At 41.7% G+C, this 15,147-nt stretch overlaps 1 pseudogene; it reads left to right on the top strand.

Moving 5' to 3' along the window:
* Nucleotides 1-10,675: 10,675 nt before the first annotated feature.
* LOC138878988 (uncharacterized) lies at nucleotides 10,676-13,704 on the top strand (annotated as a pseudogene).
* The last annotated feature ends 1,443 nt before the right edge of the window (nucleotides 13,705-15,147 follow it).

Below are 15,147 nucleotides of genomic sequence, written 5' to 3'. Positions count from 1 at the left end.
CCCAACCTCCGCAATATGCTCTCTCGGTGGGGAAAGAAAAGGTTGTTAAAAGTACCGAGCAAGAGGAAATGGCTTGGAAGATGAAGAGCCTGGAACAAAGCCTGAAAAAAATGCAAGGTTTGAGTGGCCAGAAGAGTGTCTCATACTCTGACCTTTGTATTTTTCCCCATGTCCACTTGCCAGCTGGCTGCAAAATGCCAAAATTTGAAAAGTACAACAGGCACGGAGACCCGATCGCTCATCTGAAACGATATTGTAACCAGCTGAGGGGTGCTGGTGGAAAAGAGGAGCTGTTAATGGCCTATTTTGGGGAAAGCCTCACTGAAATTGCTTCTAAGTGGTATACAGATCAAGAAATTACTCATTGGCATGTGTGGGATGATATGGCTCAAGATTTTGTCCGCCAGTTCCAATATAATGTGGACATCGCTCCCGACAGAAACTCCTTGTCTAATTTGAAAAAGAAAACCGCGGAAAGCTTCCGCGAATATGCTGTCAAATGGCGTGAGCAAGCTGCCAGGGTAAAACCTCCAATGGATGAAATTGAAATGGTCACGGTCTTTCTACAGGCCCAAGAGGTGGACTACTTCCAGAACATGATGTCCACTATGAGAAAGTCGTTCGCAGAGGCTATCAAAATTGGGGAAATGGTTGAAAACGATTTAAAAACAGGTCGAATCTTGAGTCATGCTGCTTTTAAGGCCACATCATAGTCTGCTCAGAATGGTTCAGAGGGTTTGATGAACAGAAATGAGAGTGAAGAGATAGCCATGATGGTTTCAAGCTCGACGAGGGCCCGTAGGTCATTCAGCCAATCATATGTGCCTCCTATCTTCCCAACACACCATTATCCCCTTCAAGGTGATGCTTATGTCATGGCATCGCCTTCCTATGAGGTGATGAGTGCGCAATCTTACACCCAGCCACAACATTATACATAAAACCGAGCTCCACCTTCCAGAAATGCCCATCCTTACCAAGCTTCATATAATCCTCAACCAAATGTTCCCCAATACAGTCCTCGCCCAAGAGAGCCTTTCAGAAAGAATCAGTTCACCCCTATTGGTGAATCGTATTCAAGCTTGTTCCAAAAGCTAATCAGGCTAAATCTATTGCAGCTAGTGGCCCCAAACCGGCCGAATCCCGAGTCCCCATCGTACCGAGCTGATGCTATATGTGAATACCACTCTGGAGCAGTGGGACACAGTACGGAGGACTGTTGGACCCTCAAAAGGGCAGTTGAAGATTTGATTGAAGCTGAAATAATCGTCTTTCGGGATAAAGAAGCCATCAGTCGGAATGATTTGTGAAGATGAGAAATTTGATCCGGCACTGAAGGCCAAGAAAAGCCAAAAAATGGTCGCCAAGCCTGAAAGTTCCCCATCAGAATGGAATCTCGGTAGCCAGTCTTGCTCTCCTTTGTACGACCGGATTATCTCAGGGTGTGATCCGGATGTTTTACTTTATTGTCTTACTTTCTGATGTAAACCCTTCTATCTTCAAAAAAAAATTTAAAAAAATAAAAAAAATATCAAAATCAAAAATCAAATGAAATTAATATTTCATTGTCGAGGAATGTCTCTTTTTTTAATCTTGTCATTTTTTTTCTTATTCTTTTTTTAGTTCTGTTAAATGCAGATTTCAATAACATGAAACGCTTGCGGACTTCATGCCCAGATCCTGAAAGCTATCAGACCTCGAAATAATGAATCAATGATTAGATTGCAATGAAAGTTTTAGGAAATAAAACAAAGAGTTGGAACAGCTAAGGAAAATTGGCTCCAAATTGGAAAGAGACATACATGATAACAAGGGTACTGCCAAAGAAAGCGTTGTACCTGGGAAATGTCGAAAGAAATGTCCCTGGAACAACTGTCAATGCAAATGCTGTCGAAAGGTACTCTGATTGATCCTCCAGGTAGTATTAATATTCTCCGGTTGGGATGACGAAGGCTTTCATTCTCGCTACCCAAACACCATCAACCCTTTTGTAAACCATTTGAGTCGGTTACTCATCTTTGATTACCCTCTTTGGAACCTGAAAATATTATTGAAAAAAAATGAAAAAAAAATGGAAAGAGAAGAAAAAAGAAAATATAAAGAAAAAAGGGAAGAAAAGGGCAAAAAGGATGAAATGAAAAATGAAAAAGGAAAAGGAAAGGAAAAAAGAAAGATAAAAGAAAACAAAATAGAAGAAAAAGAAAAAGAAAAAAAACAAAAACAAAGTTCCCTGAACTACGTTCGACTTGATTCCGAAAGGATACGTAGGCAGCCTCTCTATGGGGTTCAGTCACACCAAAATAAAAATCCAAATTCCCTCAAAAGTGAAACTGGGGCAGATGTTGTAATGGTTCTGCGATAATCCCGCTTGAATGGTTCCAAAGTTGTAATTCGATCCAAATCATTTTTACCCAAATTCTTTCAAGTCCTTCCGATCAATCGGTGAGAATGTTCAAGGATCAGAGAATACGACTACTTGGATCCGATGCAATAAAAATGAGAGAAATAAAATGAGAGAGTCTTATTAGTGAAAACTCACACGGGCACCATAAGGCGGCGGTGGGCAGAGAAATTGAAAATGAGAGAGCCTGGTTAGTGAAAACTCATAAAGAGTACTATCAGGCGACGGTGAGAAGAGAAATGAGAGAGGTCGATTGGCGAAAACCTGCAAAGGGCGTCGTCGATCGAAAAGAAGACACCCCCACCACTGAAAGAGTCCTAGCCAGGTTTCTCGATTTGGAGATGTGGTCACAATGAGTTGGATAGTTGTGCATATCAGGTATCCAGTCCAAGAAGCATGTCATGTCTATTGAAGTCTGCATGCACCCCAGATAAGTCATTCTTTCCCCCCGAAAGGGACGCTTCTCCTTAAATTCATTTTTTCTTGTCCTTTCTTTACTTTTCCTTGAATCTCTTTTAGTCTAACTCTGTTCCGAAACTAATACAAAGAAAAGGTGGCAAGATTGGTTTTATAGGGTTCTGTTTAATAAAAGCCAAGTCCAAAGAAAAGTACCCAGCCTTAGTGGGTGCATCAAGTCGATCCCAACTAGCCATGATAGCCGATGCTCTGAAATCAGAGTTATTGAAAATGAAAAGAAATACAAAGTCAAAAGCCCCTAAAAGCATATTAAAATGAAAGGGCCAAAGCCCATACGGGTGAGCCGTCATGATAAATTTTGAAAAGTTGAGTTCCTCGGTTTTAGGAGAGAGACCAATCTTCAAGAAAAGCCAGCAAGCGGCAGAGGTTCTCGCCAAAAGAGTTGGGTCGAGATCAAGTGATCAAAAACAATGAAGGCCACAAAACCGACCACCGTTTCAAACTAACAATTGTTCTTTGTTTGAAAATTGAAACATGTGCAATCCAAAGCAACAGTGCAAGAAGCAGGTGTAACCAAAATGGAAAAAGAAATGTGCAAGCGCTAGAAACAGCTTAGCAACAATAATCAATCCAAAAGGGAAGTCTCCTCCAAATTCTTTCATGCATTTTTTTACTAAAAAATGAATTGAAAGAAAATAGATAAGAAGAAAATAAAAAAAAGGTAGTTTAGAAGCCCCAATATCAATCTTTTACCTTTTTGCCAACATTAGGGCTCCAATCCCTGAGTTGAGATTTTAAACATAGGGCCTCCGTTCCCTAGTCGTATTTTGCCAACATTAGGGCTCCAATCCCTGAGTTGAGATTTTTAGACATAGGACCTCCGTTCCCTAGTCGTATTTTGCCAACATTAGGGCTCCAATCCCTGAGTTGAGATTTTTAGACATAGGGCCTCCATTCCCTAGTCGCCTTTTGCCAACATTAGGGCTTCATTCCCTAAGTTGAGATTTTTTAAACAAAGGGCCTCAATTCCCTAGTCGTCTTTATTGCCAACATTAGGGCTCCAATCCCTGAGTTGAGATTTTTAGACATAGGGCCTCCATTCCCTAGTCGCCTTTTGCCAACATTAGGGCTCCAATCCCTAAGTTGAGATTTTTAGACATAGGGCCTCCATCCCCTAGTCGTCTTTTGCCAACATTAGGGCTTCAATCCCTAAGTTGAGATTTTTAGACATAGGGCCTCCATTCCCTAGTCGCCTTTTGCCAACATTAGGTCTCAAATCCCTAAGTTGAGATTTTTTAGACATAGGGCCTCCATTCCCTAGTCGCATTTTGCCAACATTAGGGCTTCAATCCCTAAGTTGAGATTTTAGACATAGGGCCTCCATTCCCTAGTCGTCTTTATTGCCAACATTAGGGCTCCAATCCCTGAGTTGAGATTTTTAGACATAGGGCCTTCATTTCCTAGTCGTCTTTTACCAACATTAGGGCTCCAATCCCTGAGTTGAGATTTTTAGACATAGAGACTCCATTCCCTAGTCGCATTTTTTGCCAACATTAGGGCTCCAATCCCTAAGTTGAGATTTTTTAGACATAGAGCCTCCATTCCCTATTCGCCTTTTGCCCACATTAGGGCTCCAATCCCTAAGTTGAGATTTTTAGACATAGGGCCTCCATTCCCTAGTCGCATTTTGCCAACATTAGGGCTCCAATCCCTGAGTTGAGTTTTTAGACATAGGGCATCCATTCCCTAATCACATTTTGCCAACATTAGGACTCCAATCCCTGAGTAGAGTTTTTAGACATAGGGCATCCATTCCCTAGTCCACTTTTGTCAACATTAGGGCTCCAATCCCTGAGTTGAGATTTTTAGACATAGGTTTCAATCCCTGAGTTGAGATTTTTAGACATAGGGCCTTCATTCCCTAGTCGCCTTTTGCCAATATAGGGCTCCAATCCCTAGTTGAGATTTTAGACATAGGGCCTCCATTCCCTAGTCGCCTTTCTTTTCCAACATTAGGACTCCAATCCCTGAGTTAAGATTTTTAGACATAGGGCCTCCATTCCCTAGTTGCCTTTTTGCCAACATAGGGTATCCACTCCATAGTCGAGGTTATTTTAGATATAGGGCGCCATTCCCTAATCTCTTCCTCCTAAATACACACAATCCTTATTTTACCGCTTTCAAAACAAAACAAAAAAAGTTTAGATTTTAGTTACAAATAACTTACGAAATTTTCCTAGTGAAAACTGGGGCAGAAAAATTTCGTTCGTTTGTTTGTTTTGGTGTCTGAGTAGGTTTGGCCTCGAGGAACAAGGTCTGAGACAACCAAAAGAATGAGTCTCAATCCAAAATAAAGAAAAGAAGAAAAGGAGCAAAAAGAAATGAACTCAAAGTGTTGAAGTGGAGAAAGATGTGGACTGTTCAAGAAATGATTGAAGTCATAAGCTTCGCTTGTCCCGCCTTGATCCGAAAAGCTGAAGAAGAATGAACCAGCAGTTGTAGCTAACGAGCATCAAGATTCAGATCAGAGTCTGCAGGAAGAACCAGTTAAGATCCAGGACAAGTTTCACAAGATTTATAGGTATGAATCTTTTAACTCATAGTTTAGCTTCTTATTTTGACTCAGCTTTGGTGTAATAAGGAGTTCAGCAAGCAGCAACAGTAGCGAAATCACAGCTTCTCGGTAGTCCCAACTACCAAAATATTTAGAACTACACCGACCTGATTTCTTTATAGCCAAGAATATGTAGGCAACCTCCGAAGCAAGGTTCAGTCAAACTTTTTCAAAATGCTTCTAAATGGAGTTTAAAACGGGCAAAAATTAGTCACATGTCTCACCTATCTTTGCTTGAAAACTTTTCATGTTTCCAAACAAAGAGGGGCAGCTGTAAGCAGCTAATTTTTGACCGTGTTTGAATTTATTTCCACTTTCTTCACTCACTACCCACTTTCCCCACTTTCTCCACTCACTACCCACTTTCTCCACTCTTTCACCACTTTCTCCACCCACTTTACCCACTTTCTCCACTCACTACCCACTTTCTCCACCCACTTTCCCCACTTTGTCCACTCACTACCCACTCTTCCCACTTTCTCCACTCATGTTCCCCACTATCCCCCCCCCAAAAAATATTTACTTCACTCACTCCTTCATCATTCTCTCTATATATAACACACATATCAAGACCTCACTTTGGGGGAAAAAATATAAAACGGCGCAAAAGAGCTCGGCTCTTCTTCTTTCATCTCTCATCTCTCACATACAAGAACAAAACTAGCAAAACCCAAGTCAGCCTCTATTTCCTTCACCTCTCACCTGCATAAAGAACACACACATATTAACTCTCATTCGGCTCTCCTCTAAAGAATACCCTGCAGAAAGCTTTCTGAATAATCAAAAAATAAATCTATTCAAGACTGTTGGGTTATTTGTTTCAATTTTCTGGGTTACTCGACATTATTCTGGTGATAAAAAAAGGTTGTCAAATCTGCTATCACTACTCTTGCTGTTACTAAAGTTGAATGTCATGCTGTCATGAAATCTTAGTTATTTATTCCTTCACGTGTATACTGAATGTTTCTTCCGTGTTCAATTGCAAAATTGGAGTTTGGTTTGATAGTATCTAGTTGATTAATGTAGAAAGCCATATTGAAAGTTTTGAATAAATAAAAAAATAATCATGAAAAAATTCTGTCTTTGTTTTATCTTTGCTTGAACTTTTGTAAGACGTATTTTGAAACAACACTTATTTGATTATTTATTTATTTTTATTTTTTTAAAATATTCAAAATGACACTCATGTCCAAACGGCTTTGTTTGGACTTTGGACAAAAAGTGTTTGATTGTTGAGCATCTTAGGATTAATGGTGTATTTATCTAAAGTCGTGTGTAGTTGTTGGAAAGCACATTTCTTTTTATTAAATTTGATATGGAATAATTTGTACATGTTAAAGACGATGTCTTGGTTGCACATTTTGTATATTTGGGTCATGAGTGTTAATTAGATTTAAAAGGAATTGAGCTTGTTTAATGAAGTATATAATACTGAAAAGGACTAATTGTACCGTGATTAATTTTAATTTGTCTGGGCCAAAATGGTTTCTGTCAATTTAGTAAGAGCAACAGACCCATGTTCCACCATCTCTCTTTAACTTTTGGCCTCACAATAATCTCAAAAATAGTTTAAGAAATAATTCATGAACATCGTAGCTTGCTTTAGGTGCGATTTAATAAACCATCGTGATTATGGGTACGGCTCCTGTGACATAGTCATGATGCCTAATTTCCAAATTCGAGGGTGAATTTCATGTAACCCGATTATAATAACTTCGAATAATAAAATCCATTTAATTTAGAATCGAGGTGTGTCATTAGTTGAATTTTCCATGACCCTTGCAAACTTGAAAGTGCGTAGTTGCTTTAGGCGCGCTATTTAAATCAATTTTCTTAAACTCGGGTGTGCATTTCATGTGACCCAACTCCAATTCTCAACAACATTAAATAAAATGTGTCATGGATCGCAGGTGCATTTCATGTGGCGTGGTTCAAGGCGTGTTTTAAATAACGTTGAATCTTCCTAAAATAAATAAATAATTAAAAGCGGTTTAATAAGTTAAAATGTACCATAGGTTAAATCATGTATTAAAATCAAATAATAGGCCAATTATAATAGTTTAAGTGACTGTGCTAAAACCACGGAATCCGGGGGTGCCTAACACCTTCCCTCGGGTTAACAGAATTCCTTATTCAGAATTTCTGGTTCGCAGACTTCAAAAGGAAAGTCGAAATTTCCTCGATTTGGGATTTAAAATAAACCGGTGACTTGGGACACCAAATAAACTATCCCAAGTGGCGACTCTGAATAAAAATGAATATATAATCCCATTTCGAATAATGTCACTTAAATTGGAAAAAACTCTCTTGTATACCTTCGGGTGTGTAAAAAGGAGGTGTGACAGCTCCTGATCCCTTTTCTCCAAGTCCTCCCCGAGAGATTGATTGTCAGGGCTCGCTCTGAGCCGCTCATGCATATCACAACATTTTTTGCGATAGCGCCGATACTTTTCAAGCATCATTAGAAAAATATTGGCCAGGGTGATAATAGGTGAATTTAACTATAATTATGCCCTAAATAACCACCTTCTTGTATAGTTTGGATGATAAAAGTGATAATTAAATGCTCTTATTAGTGCTTTTCATGCTTTGCAGGTTATATATGACCAGATAAAGCTATGGAGTACTTTTGGGATCAAATATGGAGAAAAAGAGGCCGTTCATAAAATCACTCAAGTAAACCACGCGAAACAGCTCAAATCAGAACTGAAGGAGGACTGCCGCGGTTCCACCGTGACCGCGGCAGAACCGCGGTAGAAGAGAGTTGCAGACAACGTGAGAATCAGAGAGCATGTTTGGCCGCGGTTTGACCGCGACCGCGGCAGAACCGCGGCGGAGGCGGAGAACTTCAGGGACTAAAGTGCAAAACACGGGATTTTTAGCCCAAAACCCTATTTTAAACACTAGACTTCGCCCAAGAGAGGCATGTATTGATTTGGAGAGTTTTTTGGCAAGGAAAAACAATTGTGAGAGATCACCCAAAACATCTTTCTTCTTTTCTTTGATTTTTCTTGCAAGTTTTATGATGAATATTGTTTTAGTTTGTTTACCCATAGTTATGAGTAGCTAAATCCTTTGTCTAAGGTTTTGATGGAACCTATTGGGAGATGAACTTCTTGTTTATGTGAATACAAATTGCTAGTCTCAATCTTTATTTGTTTAACTTTGTGCATGTTGTAGTTAATTGATAGGATCCTCAATTATCTGTGCCTATTTAGTGTGCATAACTCGGGAGAGAGTGCATATTTAGGTTATTGTTGAACAACACCACTCCCAAAGTATAAGAGGGATGTATAACTGAGGGTTTACAGGCGGGATTGGGGATAACGAAGCCTTGAGTGCAATCTAAAGTAAACCGTGTTAATTAGAGCTAGCTAGTGTATCTCGGGAGAGTGCATTAAGTATACTACTGTGATTACTCGAGAGAGATTTACGGTAAGATGAGCGTTCATGATTGATAGAGAGGTGTTGGTCAATTTGTATGAAGCATAAATAGAAGGGATTCCATCAATAGGGGAAGTCATTACCTTAGCGTTTTCTCATTATTGTTTACAACCTTAGCATCCTTAGTTTACAGCTATTTATTTACTTGCAATTTTAGTTATTAAAGACACCATCAACTGTGATTCAAACGTTTGGGAAATTGGTTCTCAAGAGTTTAGTGGGTCTAAAGATAGTGATTGATAGGTTAACTCTCTGTGGATTCGACTCTGGGCAGAATACTCAGGTTATATTTGCAACGTCCACATTGTCCTTTTTATAAAGCATATTTGGGCATGATCAAATTTTGGCCCCGTTGCCGGAGAGTTAACGGAATTATCAATTACCATTGATAGAAATACAAAAATTCTTAGTGTAGTCAGTTTTCTCTACACCAAATTTTTGATTGAAATTTTTGACAGTTGTTGACGTGGTTGCACAGGTGTATGCCTAGAAACTCTACGAGGATTGGAGAACTACTTGAAGGACTCTCAGACCCCGAGAAAACATTCCCGATATTGAACCATGCCAACAAAAGACTTCAACAACCTCATCAAACACACAAGCTCGAAATTGACATGGGTGACGTAGACAACGTCAACGAAAACGTCAGAGATATGGAACCTCCTATGCTTGAGGCTGCACTATATGACTGGGCACAACCCACAACTGACAATCTGGCCACTGCCATTGTTGTGCCCGCGATACAAGCTAAATCGTTCCAGATCATGAACAACATGTTGCACTTGTTTCAAAACAAGGGACTATTTTCTGGGACACCAGCCAAAGATCCTCAGCAGCACTTGAAGAACTTCCTGTCGATTTGCAAAACTCAAAGGCAACCCAACGTAACTCCGGAAGCAATCAGGTTGTTATTATTTCCATTCTCGGTGACAGGAGCTGCTCAGGTCTGGCTAAACTCACTCCCCATAAACTCTATAGAAACTTGGGATGAGTTAGTCAAGCAATTTCACATCAAGTTCCACCCGCCCAACAAAACAGCTCAACAAATTGATGAGATCGTGAGCTTTAAACAGAAACCAATGGAGACACTGCATGAGACATGGAGCCGGTTTAAAGGAATGTTGGTTATATGTCCACACCATGGTATTCCAGATCAGATGTTGGGACAACGGTTTTACATGGGACTATCAGATAGCATGAAGAACATTGTAGATGCCTCAACTGGTGGGGCATTTTTGAGCAAAACTTGGAGAGAAGGTTAGAGTCTGCTTGACAAAATAGCTCAGAATTCGGGGTGGACGACGAGGAATGCACCTATCACTCTAGTGGTGCACTCAGTGCCTTTTGACCCATCAAATTCCATGGCTGAAAATGTGGCGACCCTCTTGACACAGATGAGCATACTCACCAAAAAGGTGGAGGAATCAGGGCAGAAACAACAAGTGCACATTGTAGATACTATCAATGGGGGCTTGTGCACATCTTACATTAGTCAGCTAGTTGGTAATCCTTGGAATACAGAACATGATCATCATCATCAGCACCCTGAAGACATGAACTATGTGTCAAACTATGGAGGCCAGAGACAGGGCAATCAGAACTGGGGTCAGCAAACTCAACAGCCATACAGACCACCTCAGCCACGATACAATGCTGGAAGTATGGGAGGTATGAGACCCCCCAACAATATGACACCTTATCCAAGGCCACAGAGGTACAATAATCAGTAGCAAGGGTATCCCCCACCTCAGCAACAGCATGGTGGAAGGCAAGAAGATGGGTTCACTAGACTTGAAACAATGATGCAGCAGGTTATTGGGTCCAATGCAAAAATAAATGGAAGAGTAGATGCACATGACGCAACAATCAAAAATATTGAAGTGCAATTGGGCCAAATTTCAATGTCTCTGAACAATCGTCCTCAGGGAACATTACCTGCAGACACCCAAATTAATCCAAAAGATCAGGGCCCAAAGCAGTTGATGGCGGTGAGTCTCCGTAATGGTAGGGATCTAGATGTAGAACAAGAGAGAGCTCGAGAAAATATACATGCTGAGACACTCATTCCAGTGCCCATTGAGCTGGATGAGTCTACGATACTAACAGAGGTGATAGTCCAGCCCGCTCAGGAAGAAAAGAACATTCAGCAGGAGACCGAGAAAGTAGCTGAGCCAGTTGAAGAGCTAATAGTTGAAATAGTAGCTGATAAAGAGAAGCCCCAAGTGATTGGGAAGAAGAGACATCCTACACCCTTTCCACAGAGGCTGGCCAAACATCAAAAGGAGGAGCAGTATAAAAAGTTCTTTGAAATGCTCAAACAAATCCAGGTAAATATTCCACTGATTGAAGCTTTAAAGGAGATGCCTGGGTACGCAAAAATGATGAAGGACTTGATGTCCCGGAAATTTAATTTTCAAGACTTGGCTACGGTTACACTTACTCAGACCTGTAGTGCAGTGGTGACGAGACCTATTGCTGAAAAGCTGTCTGATCCAGGTAGCTTTACAATTCCATGCACTATTGGGAATTTCGCCTTTGCTAAGGTGCTTTGTAATTTAGGGGCCAATATTAATCTTATGCCCCCTAGTTATCTATAAGAGGTTGGGCATTGGGAGAGCTAGACCCACCTCCATGTTGTTGCAGCTGGCCGACAGGACTGTGAAGCGTCCATTCGGTATCCTTGATGATGTGCTTATTCAAGTGGGGAAATTTGTGTTCCCTGCAGATTTTGTGATCTTGGATTGCAAAGTGGATGAAGAGATTCCTATAATCTTAGGAAGACCACTCTTGTCCACGGGGAGAGCTCTAATTGACCGTGAGACTGGGGAGCTCAAAATGAGACTCAATGATGAGGAAATAACATTCAATGTGCAGAAGTCTATGAGGCGACCAAGTGAGTTCGCCGATTGCTCTCTTATTGATGTCTTGGATGTAATTTTAGAGTCTGATGATGAGGTGTTGACAATTGAGGACCCCCTTGTTGCATGTTTGATAAACTTAGATGAAGTGAATGGTGAGGATTTGGCGGAATGGGTGTTGGCATTGGAAGGTAGAGGGTTCTGGGAGAGAAATCTAGAGTTTGAGCCCTTGCACTTAGAAAAGAGAGAAACTCCTCCAGCTAAGCCATCCATTGAAGAACCACCAAAGCTGGAGTTAAAGCCATTGCCAGCCCACCTCAGGTATGAATTTCTAGGACCAGACTCCATATTACATGTTATTATCTCATCTAGTTTGTTAGATGTGCAGGTTCAAAAACTTTTACAGGTACTAAAGGAGTGCAAAACTGCCATTGGGTGGACCATGGCAGACATCAGGGGGATCAGCCCCGCCTACTGCATGCACAAGATTCTGCTGGAAGAGGGGCACAAACCTTCCAGGAAACATCAGAGGAGGCTGAACCCCAACATGAAGGAAGTGGTGAAGAAGGAGGTGATAAAGTGGTTGGATGCGGGAATTATTTTCCCAATCTCTAATAGCAGCTGGGTGAGCCCAGTGCAATGTGTTCCAAAAAAGGGTGGCATGAGGTTGTGACAAATGACAACAATGAATTGATCTCAACAAGAACCGTCACAGGCTGGAGAATTTGTATGGATTATCGAAAGTTGAATCTAGCCACCTAGAAAGACCACTTCCCACTTCCCTTCATTGATCAGATGTTGGACAGATTGGCAGGGAGGTCACACTTCTGTTTTCTGGATGGGTACTTAGGGTACAATCAGATCTCCATTGCACTGGAGGACAGAGAGAAAGACCTCCTTCACATGCCCGTATGGCATTTATGCCTTTAGACGGATGCCCTTTGGCATATGCAACGCACCTGCCACATTCCAACGGTGCATAAAGGCCATATTCACTAACATGGTTGAGGATATAATGGAGGTGTTCATGGATGACTTCTCAGTGGTGGAAAATTCATTTATGAGTGCCTGATAAATCTGACGTGTGTGCTGAAACGGTGCATCGAGACTAACTTGGTTCTGAACTGGGAGAAGTGCCATTTTATGGTACAAGAAGGCATAGTCTTGGGGCACCGGGTGTCAAGCAAGGGAATAGAGATGGATCGCGCGAAAGTTGATGTAATAGCAAAGCTGTCTCCACCAACTTCAGTCAAAGCTATCAGAAGCTTCCTTGGACATGCCGGTTTTTACCGGAGGTTCATAAAAGACTTCTCCAAAATCGCCAACCCTCTATGTAAGTTGTTAGAAAAAGATCACCCATTTTTGTTTTCTGATGATTGCAGGGTAGCATTTGAGGAGTTGAAAAAGAGACTGGTCACAACACCCATCATTGTTGCCCCCAACTGGGAGCAACCGTTCGAACTAATGTGTGATGCCAGTGACGACGCAGTGGGAGCAGTGCTGGGCCAGCGGAAAGACAAACTGATGCACCCAATCTACTATGCTAGTAGAACATTGAGTGGAGCCCAGTTGAACTACACTGTGACTGAAAAGGAGATGTTGGTTGTAGTGTTCGTGTTTGACAAGTTCCGATCCTACCTGATAGGGTCCAAGGTAATTGTATATACTGACCATGCAGCTCTCAGGTACTTAATAGAAAAGAAAGAATCTAAGCCACGTTGATTCGTTAGGTGTTGCTATTGCAAGAGTTCGATCTTGAGATTCGTGACTGAAAGGGCACTGAGAATCAAGTCACTGATCATCTATCACGACTTGAAGGAGCTGAAAATGTAGTTGAGGTTGAGGAAATACTGGAAACTTTTCCAGACGAGCAGCTGCTCGCCACCACTCATCAGGAAGCATCATGGTATGCAGACTTTGCTAATTACCTGACCAGTGGTATAGTTCCTCACGACCTTTTATCGATCTAAAGGAAAAGATTTTTTCATGAAAGCCGCCAGTATTACTGGGATGAACCTTATCTGTTTAGAATATGCCTTGATAATATGATCCGGAGATGCGTCCCCGAGATAGAGCAATTTTCTGTTTTGCAGGCTTGCCACGCATTGGCATATGGTGGACACTTTGGAGGGGTTAGGACAGCGGCAAAGGTGCTAGAGGTTGGATTCTTCTGGCCGACAGTGTCTAAAGATGCGCACCTATGGGTGAAGGGCTACAATGAATGTCAGTGGACCGGGAACATTTCCCGACGCCACGAGATGCCCATGAAACCAATTCAAGAGGTGGAAGTGTTTGACGTCTGGGGGATTGACTTCATGGGTCCCTTCGTCAGCTCCTATGGCAATAAGTACATTATTGTTGCTGTAGACTATGTGTCTAAATGGGTGGAAGTTGCGGCGTTACCCACCATTGATGCAAAAGTGGTGGTGGGATTTCTAAAAAAGAACATATTCACCCGCTTTGGGACACCACGAGCAATTATCAGTGATGGAGGCACTCATTTCTGCAACAAGGCCTTTGAAAAGTTACTTGCTAAGTACGATGTGCGCCACAAGGTGGATACTCCTTACCACCCGCAAACTAGTGGACAGGTTGAAGTGTCCAACAGAGAAATCAAGAGTGTGTTAACCAAAACTGTGAATGCCACAAGAACTGATTGGGCGAGGAAGCTAGATGATGCACTATGGGCTTACAGAACTGCCTTCAAAACTCCAATTGGTATGTCACCTTATAAGTTGGTGTTTGGGAAGGCATGTCACCTGCCAGTGGAACTTGAACATAAAGCGTGGTGGGCACTGAAACAGCTAAACTTAGACATGGAAGTTGCGGGCACGTCAAGAGTCACTAAATTGCATGAGCTCAAGGAGTTCAGATATCTTGCTTTTGAGAGCACAAAATTGTACAAGGAGAGAATGAAGAGGCTGCACAACTAGAACATTGTTGAGAGAAATTTCAAACCCGGGGACATGGTATTGCTATACAACTCAAGACTACGTCTGTTCCCAGGTAAACTTAAGTCACGATGGTCTCGACCATTTCGAGTAGTTGAAGTTTTCCCGTCAGGAGTTGTTGAGATTGCCACAGAAAATGACTCTTGTACATTCAGAGTCAATGGTCAGAGATTGAAACCATATGTGGGCATGAGCGAGAAAAAGAAACTGCCTGACCTGCACCTGACTGAACCACACAGGTCGAGCGAGCCTTAAATGCGCTTATCATACGTCGTGTCGCGACGTTAAATCAGGCACTGCGTGGGAGGCAACCTACAAAATTGTTGTAAGTGTAACATAATTATATATATATAAAAAAAATAGACAACTGCCCAGACCGCAGTTCCACCGCGACCGCGGTCAAACAGCGGTCAGATACCCCCTCTGAACCTTGTTCACCGCGTTTCCACCGCGACCGCGGTA

This window comes from Nicotiana sylvestris, chromosome 10 (genome assembly GCF_000393655.2).
Source record: "Nicotiana sylvestris chromosome 10, ASM39365v2, whole genome shotgun sequence".
Classification (NCBI taxonomy): domain Eukaryota; kingdom Viridiplantae; phylum Streptophyta; class Magnoliopsida; order Solanales; family Solanaceae; genus Nicotiana; species Nicotiana sylvestris.
Note: the sequence above shows the minus strand (reverse complement) of the source record. Positions and strands in the feature narration are given on the sequence as shown.